This window comes from Rutidosis leptorrhynchoides, chromosome 3 (assembly GCF_046630445.1).
Source record: "Rutidosis leptorrhynchoides isolate AG116_Rl617_1_P2 chromosome 3, CSIRO_AGI_Rlap_v1, whole genome shotgun sequence".
Taxonomy (NCBI): domain Eukaryota; kingdom Viridiplantae; phylum Streptophyta; class Magnoliopsida; order Asterales; family Asteraceae; genus Rutidosis; species Rutidosis leptorrhynchoides.
The window spans coordinates 395910080-395919225 of record NC_092335.1 but is presented as its reverse complement, the minus strand read 5'-3'; the positions used below and the strand labels follow the sequence as shown (position 1 = coordinate 395919225).

The following is a 9146-nucleotide window of genomic DNA, read 5'->3' as shown; positions in this document are numbered from 1 at the left end:
TTCAGTATCTGATAAAATCTTTACCGAATATCTTGCTCCTTACTCAACTTAAATCCTTGCGGAAAAATTCTAAGATATCATCGTATCTTTCATTATAAATATCCTCGATATTTCTGAAGATACCTTCATAAATATTCTTGTCCGGAATTATTTATCTCTCCGCTCTATCTGTATTACATCATAAAGGAAACTGTTTTAGTTTCTATATTCTGTAAAATTTGAGTTTAAATTGTGAATGATTTCTTGGAGAAGTGTTGGGAATTGAAGCATGAGTTAGTATAATATAATGACGTCTGGCCAACGTGATTATATTACAGTAAGTCATGCTAAATTTCTAATGGAACGTGATAATTCACAGACAATACCGTCATCATGTGCCATGTTACACGACTCTTTCATTCTACTTAATCTCTAAACATATCACGGAAATATTTCCTTGATATTTCTGTTCTTCCGTAATTCCAACAGTTGCTAATAAATCGTGCTATTACATTTTCTTTCTGATTAGAAGAATTCTTTAAATTCCTTGAATTCCGGAAATCAACCATGACTACGTCAAAAGTTAAGAGGAATCTCTATTTCTTTATTTCAATCTTTTGCGATAGCTTCACTTATACTATTCACGTAATCGAATTGTTTTATTCATATTACTCAATGATGATAAAACTCTATTTATCAACTCATATTCGTCATGAAAACATTTTTATTGTTAACCATGACAACCTCAATCAAATTTTGGAACAAAATTTCTTTAATGGGTAGGTAATGTCACGACCCGGAAAATTTTGACTAATTTTGAACCAAACTCACGATACGATTTCATAATTCTGACACGATAAGCAAAGCCTGTTATCTTGAGTCTCAAAATTTTTGAACTGTTTTCTTACATTCATCAAACTTCGACTGCTCTCGATGATTCACGAACCACTATTTGTAAATAGATACATATATATTTAAATATATGAATATATAATAATAATTTAAAATATAATTTGAAATATTATATGATTTAATTATTAGAATTTATTATGTAAAATAAAATAAAATATGATATTATAATATATTAATATATATATATATATATAATTGAAGTATATTATATATATATATATATATATATATATATATATATATATATGATTTCGAATTTAGTTTGTAATCGACAGTAACGCTCAATTGTCATTCGATCGATATTAAACGAGTTAAAAAAAGAACTTATGTGATTTTAAAAATAAATGATTATCCGAAAATGAGTGATATAAATTATAGGCTTATTAGAAATGTATTTAGGATTTAATTATTAAATTTTAACACTTTTTATATTTTACCTGGGATCAAGCGCGGACAGTTGATTTAATTTTTATTTAATAATTTTAATCAATTAATGACCATTTTTATAAAATAATGATTAGAATAAATATTTATAATTTATGTAAAAATTTGAGATTTTTTTTGAGAACTTTTAGTCCGCCACTGATTTATCAACGGAGCACGAATTTCAGTCCTTGAATGAAATAGTAGACGACGGCTAACTTAATCACACATTTATATTTTAAATTATATTATATTAATTATTATATTATTATTATGTTACTGTGTTGAATATGATAGGCAACTGAATTTGTTTCAATTGATCTGTAAAGTTGCATTGAGATGATTGATAACTGTAACAATAATTACACTTGGTTAATGTTGGCTCTTCCTATATATCTAAATCTAATTTATATATATAGATATATAGATGCAGGATAACATACATAACTACACATCTCCCTTTCTATTCTTCAACACAACTACCGTGAGCACAACCACCGACAACAATCACCATTCTTCTTCCTCCTCTTTTGTTCGACTGCCACCATCCACCACGAAACCACCTACAATCACCACACCACTTCTTCATTCTTCACCGGACCGCTGGCCTACCGGCGACCGTCGACGTCACCTAAAAAGCTCAACTAAACTGATCACCAAATATATACTTAACAAATTTTACATTCCTTCTACAACTATTTCCATTCGTTTGTTCATAAACTTCATTTCCTTTTCCGATATATATCACCACATATATGTATGTATGCGTCTGTATGTATAGCCAAACATTTCCAGAAAACTATCACTAAACTATACACCACACGCCACCATCTTCAACCATAAAACCACCCTCAAACCACCATCATCATCACCACAACATTTGAAACTGTTTCATTTTTGTTGTTGTTTTTTGTTGTCGTGATCAACCAAAACCGTCACCTTCCTTCACCATATCACCACCCTTGCAACTCACCACTAACGTTGATCACCAACCCATCACTACCCTCGCCTGTTGAAAACAACCAGGAACTACTAACCCGTCAACCACCATCTCTCCACAATCACAACCCTCCTACCACCACCACCACCATCACGAGTCCCCATTATCTCCGTTATTATATTATCCGATCAACGTACTACTGCTGTACTTTTCTGTTTTTCGGGATCAAACTCAACCCAAAACCACCGTTTGAAAAACAACCAAAAACCAACTGAATGTTTCTATTTTATGCTAACCTGCTGCTATTGGACACCTGTTACAGAAAACCCAATCCAAACATATATGCTACTCGAACCCACTACTGTACATTTCTGTTTCTTTTTAAACGATGATGTTATAATTACAGATGTATGATGTCGATGTCTGCTGCATGATGGTTAATATAATATATATAAAGATGGTGATTCGATTTCCACTAATTAAGTATATGTTTTCTGTTTCCTTTACGAGTAACAAACTGAAACCCATAAACTTTTGCTAATTGGGCCGTGACAAAATGGGTTATCATATTGGGCTTATGAAATATTGGGCCGTGAACTTTGTTTAAGTTGTTGGGTCGAAGAGCTTGAATAAATGATGATGACAGGAGAAAACAAACGATGATGATATGATGGTTACGGTTAGAGTAATGGAAATGAGTGGTATTCGATATGCTAATGAAGATAGTTTTAAAAAATGGAAAACAGTGTAAAACGGGTTAAATAAATATAAGTTTGGTATTAATCAGAAAAACAGAAATGGAGTAATGGTTTAGTTGTGTTTGTGTTATTCGAGAGGTCTTAGGTTCGAGCCCGAGCGATGGCGTTTATTTTTTTAAAGCTTATTTTGAAAGGTAGTCTTATTATTATTATTATTATTATTATTATTATTATTATTATTATTATTATTATTATTATTATTATTATTATTATTATTATTATTATTATTAAGTATTATTATAAAAACTATTATTTTCATTATCATTATTATTAAACTTATCATTTTATTAAAAACTACTATTATTATTAAAAGTATCATTTTTATTAAAATTATCATTTTATTATTATTATTATTATTATTATTAATAGTACTATTATTATCATTATTATTATTATAAGTATTATTATTATTATTATTATTATTATTAAAATCATTATTATTATCATTATTAGTAAAAGTATTATTATTATAGATATTATAGTTATTATTATTATTACTATTATTATTATCATTCTTATTATTAAAAGTATTAAAATTATCATTTGTATTAAAATTATCATTTTTAATAAGATTACCTTTATTATTAAAGCTATTATTATTATCATTAATATTATTATTATTATTATTATTATTATTATTATTATTATTATTATTATTATCATTATTATTATTTTTATCATTACTAATATTATTTTAGTATTATTATAATTACTATTGTAACAAACATATGATATATATACATATAAAGATATATTTAATGCATATAACATAACAAAATTAAATATTTTTATTTATTTAAAATATATAAAATTAATATATGAAACATATAAGTTATTAATATAAAAATGATATAACTAATAAATTTATATATATATATATATATATATATATATATATATATATATATATATATATATATATATATATATATATATATAATTTGTTTGATTACAATTATGTGTGTTAATATATATAAATGATATAGGTTCGTGAATCCGAGGTCAACCCTGCATTATTCAGTTCCGTCGTATGCATATTTTACTACAAAATATCGTATCGTGAGTTTCATTTGCTCCTTTTTTAAATGCTTTTGCAATATATATTTTTTGGACTGAGAATACATGAAATACTTTTATAATTGTTTGACGCGATGGACACAAGTAAAACATTCCTCAAATGAATGAAATTATTATATCGAATATCACCCCCATTTATTATAGCTTGGTAACCTAAGAATTAGTGAACGCCACTAATTGACGCGAATCCTAAAGGTAGATCTATGGTACTGACCAGCCTCATCTGGGTTACGGATGCTTTAGTACTTCGAGGTTTATATATTATATAGACAAAATGATTCTGTAATTATCATACTGATTGCTTTATGCCGGTATGTTTTGGGGATATTCTTATGAGCATTATATGTTAAGGTCGGTTACCAGGCAAAGGTTATATATATAGAGAATGATTTTAGCAGATGAGTGTTCCTGCTTATGTTTTTGTACACGAAATATGTGTACGGATATTAAGAATTTTGAAAAATGGTTTCAGACACGAAATAAGTGTACTGTATTTAAAAGAAATCGCATGAACATTACAGGTGGGTATAGGATGCGAACCCATTTGTGCCAAGCATATTTAAATCTTGCGGTCTATCAAAATTACTGAATTTTATTGTTTACGATAAACTTATGAACTCACCAACCTTTTGGTTGACACTTTTAAACATGTTTATTTTCAGGTATTAAAGAAATCTTCCGCTGTGCATTTGCTCATTTTAAAGATATTGTATGGAGTCGTTCATGGCATATTTAGGTCAGTACCTCGCAATGAGACCAAATGTTTCCAGGTGGATTAGGACGGACTATCACACATCACAAAACTTCAAGTACATGGAATCAAATATATACAGTATTATTAACGCAAATATAACAATGATTTCATTTATGCAGGCCTATTAATATACATGTGTTTTAAAATTACGTGTTTGTAAATAGGCAAAGATAACAGAATCTGATAAGAGTAAAGGTTACGGTGATGTCTGAATTTAATCAGTGTAATAGAGTTTTAAGGCGCAAAGTTCATTGCAGGTTGAAGTAAAATTACTATCATTGTTTTTTTTAGGTGATATATTGTTTTTTTCCGACTGATGTAGGCATGTAGCTGAGTGTAAAGCGTGAAAAAATAGGTAAATGGGAGAATTATGCCATCATCTGTTGTATTTTCTTTGTAGTGCATGTATCTATGCTATAGTGGACTTGCAAGTGAACCAAGGGATTATGCTTGCAATGGTCTTCACAAAGCCGTAGTATAAGGTATGTGTTTGTATTTTAGGGTTAATTCAATACTTCTTATTCATGTATTTGTTTTTTCACAACTTGGTATTTTTTCACAACTTGGTACAAGGGGGTTTTAGGTACTATAGCCAAAAAAGAAGATTTATGCACTTTGGAAAGGTATTGTACCTGGATTACATCGACAGTTTATATACGGAGGCTTAAGGATCAGTTTGTATGAGCCTGTAAGTATATCATCGGTTTTTTAGGTTATGAAGTTATTTAGTGATTCACTGATCCGGGATATATAGGCTTCACCTTTATGTGTTGATCTTGTGTGCCTCAACTATTGTTAGTGTATTATATTTGAGATTTTTTATTGTACAGGTCAAGGCCTTTTGTGCTGGCGGCATCATCCTCAGTGATATTTCTCTCTTCCAGAAAATCGTTGTTGCTTTGATTACAGGTGTGTTATTTGAAATTTCTTCCTACATTGTTGCTCTTTTTTTTTTTAGTTAATTAGGCGGATTTTCAACTACAAAATTGATGCAAGTTACTACCTTGGTAGCCACACGGAACACTGAATAGGGTGTTGTTTGCTGTTAATATTTGGTCATTAACATGTAATATGCAAATGCGGGATTCGAACTACAAAAATAGCAATAAAATATGATTGTTGGGTTGAACTGTCTAAGTATGTGGAACCAAATTAGACAGATAGATAAAGGTCCATTATGTGATTTTATGGATAAAAATGACCCCTAATTAGCGTATATCTCATCGAACAGGTGCTATCGCAATTTCATTGGCTAATCCAACTGATTTAGTTAAAGTCCGGCTTCAAGCGGAAGGTAAATTGCCACATGGAGCACCCCGCCGCTACAATGGTGCTCTCAATGCTTACTACACCATACTCAAGGAAGTAAGTTTCTTACTTTACTGATCAACATTAGATTTTTCTACAACTAGATGTAGACAAGTGGGTGGGTCGGGTGAGTTGCTTAATGGGTCAAGTCGAATATGGGTCCAAAATATCATGTTCTTAAGAAAATATTGTGTGCCTTTTAATGATTCTTACCAGTTCATTTTTCACCAATAATCTAAATTGAATAAATTAATTTGAGTGGTTAATGATTTAAAATCACACTATGTACTACTTTCAACCCATTCCCATAATGATATACCTTTTTACTGTTTAACTGTGACCTTGGTTGACCCGTTTATAAATGGGTTGCAATTGCCACTTCTACTTAGTTTATTTACTGTTTCATGTACTTATACACCATAAACAGGAAGGACTAGTGGCACTCTGGACCGGTCTGGGTCCTAATATAGCTAGAAATGCTATTATTAATGCTGCAGAACTCGCTAGCTATGATCAAGTGAAACAGGTCTGAGTTTTCTCATATATTTTCTCAAAAATGGCAACTTTTATTGTAATTTTACTTCTTACTCTTTTTATTGGTTTTACTTTGTAGACCATTTTAAACATTCCAGGGTTCACAGACAACATATTCACACATCTACAATAATATTAAGTTATTAACAATGATAATGATGATGATGATGATGATAATGATAATGATGATGATTATCATGATGTATATTCAATTTCTAGATGTGTGATTATTTAAATAGCGAAAAAAGTCTTCGCTTAAGTTAGATAATCTATGAAAACTTACGATTTGCTTGCTGAAGTGTACTAACATTCAATGAACTGCTTCTTATGTACAGTAATAACAGCGTGGCCCTATCTTTGACTTTATGGGTAATTTAAATATATACGAAAGAAATACATCTTTGCAATGGCAGGATCCATCAGTATATGATCAGATCGTCAAGAGTTTATCTAAAGATGAAATGAAACTGCTTAAAGAGGGAATAGACCGCATGAGACAAGTACCATCTCTAAAGCCTATTTTACAAGAGTTAAAAACAGGTGGTCATGATGCGATAAAGAGGTAGATATAAGCTTTTTTATATCACTGTTTGTATGCATATTTGGTCCAGTTCCATTTTCTTCTAATTTGAATGTTGTTGTTGCAGTTTTTTTATTCGTATCTGTTCATCACATTTAGCATTTTCTTTTGTTTGACTATTGTGTTTGAGTTTGACTAAAATAGAGTACTTGAATGACAAAGATTTATATGCAAAATTTGTTGACACCTCTGGGATACTTCAAGTTAACAAAGATGGCTTTATTCATGAGGCTGTTAGGTTTTGTTTAATCAAGGTACTTAGTCATCTTCATTTGATACTTAACCCCTTCATTCACCTATGAATGGGTTGATTCAAGTAACCTTTGTATTCCAAATGTAAATACTTACATATGATGTTCAATGGAACAAGTTAAATATTTATATGATTTTATATTTTCAAGCAATTCTTTCTTACATTCATGAGAATGAAGAGCATCACTGCAATTACATTCTCAGGCTGCGTTATGTGTAATTTGCGTATGTTATGCATTGTAACTTAATGCATGTTCTGTTTTTTTGTCTGATTTTTTAGCCATCTGTTCTATATTATTAGATGGAAAGACCTAGAAATCGGAAAGTTAGGCATGGGTTACTGTGACGATCGCTCCAAATTCATATGGACGAATACGTCATTCATCGATTTCATTGCGAGGTATTTGACCTCTATATGATACGTTTTGTAAACATTGCATTCTTTTGAAAAGGCACACCATAAATGAATATTTAAATCAAAGGTTTTCGACATATGATGATTTCTTCATATAGACAATCACCATAAATAATAGTTTACAACAGTACTTCCGTTGACAATGCAGTCAAAATAAGATACTTGGTGATGATTTGGTGAATGCCACGTTTCTTTGGAAAAATATGCCATGTAAGACTCCATGCACATAGCTTGTCTAACATATAAGCAAACAGCGGAAGACTTCTAGGGAACCTGAGAATAAACATGCTAACAAGTGTCAACACAAAGGTTGGTGAGTTCATTGTTTTAATGTATCATATAATCTGTACATAAAGGTGGATCACAAGATTTCAGTTGTTTCATCCAGAAACGTTTATCAAAATATTCTACGAAATTGAACACCCTGGTAACTAAACTTAACGTATATATATAATTTGTACCCTTTGTATAATCATCTTAATAACACACGCAAACCAACGTGTACGCTTCTCAAATAGCATACATCCGTTAAAAGGCTAGTGCTCTAGCTCGGACGGGGATATCAAGCCCTATGGATCCATATACTACTACTCGCGCCCACCAGTTCTTATAACCGGCAGTTACTAGTTACCAAAGCTAAGGGATTTTCGGTTCAAACTCAGTATAGAATTTAGTATGTACTTGTGTCCATTGTTTAAAATAAAGTGCATGTATTCTCAGCCCAAAAATATAGATTGCAAAAGCAATTAAAAAGGGAGAAAATGAAACTCACCTTAGCAGCATATAAAGTCGTTCACCAAAATATGACCGAAACTCGGATTACCAAATAACCGTAGATCTCAACCTAGAGAACATATGTTGGTCAATAAATGTCTATCAAGCTAGGTCTGGTCATAGTGTATCACAATCCTAATGCTCGAGATCGACATACAAAAGTTATCCAAAGTCGTTTCAAAAAGTCAATTTTGACAATAGTTCAACAAAACGAGACATATCTTATATAAGGAGTCATTTACTCGGTTGATAATATTCAAAAATCCATTTTATCAATCTCGTAAACAAGTTGTTTAAATCTTAATTGCAGATTCAAAAGCAATTTCAATTAACGTTAATCATAATTCAGTTGATCATATCTCTTAATCCGTTCATCGAAACTATTCGATATCTAAATGAAAAGTCATTGATTTTTCGCCAGCTTTCCAAAAACATGCATA

General features: G+C 30.5%; 1 pseudogene; it reads left to right on the top strand.

Moving 5' to 3' along the window:
- The first annotated feature begins 5202 nt into the window (after window positions 1-5202).
- On the top strand, window positions 5203-6818 carry LOC139901356 (mitochondrial uncoupling protein 1-like; annotated as a pseudogene).
- The last annotated feature ends 2328 nt before the right edge of the window (window positions 6819-9146 follow it).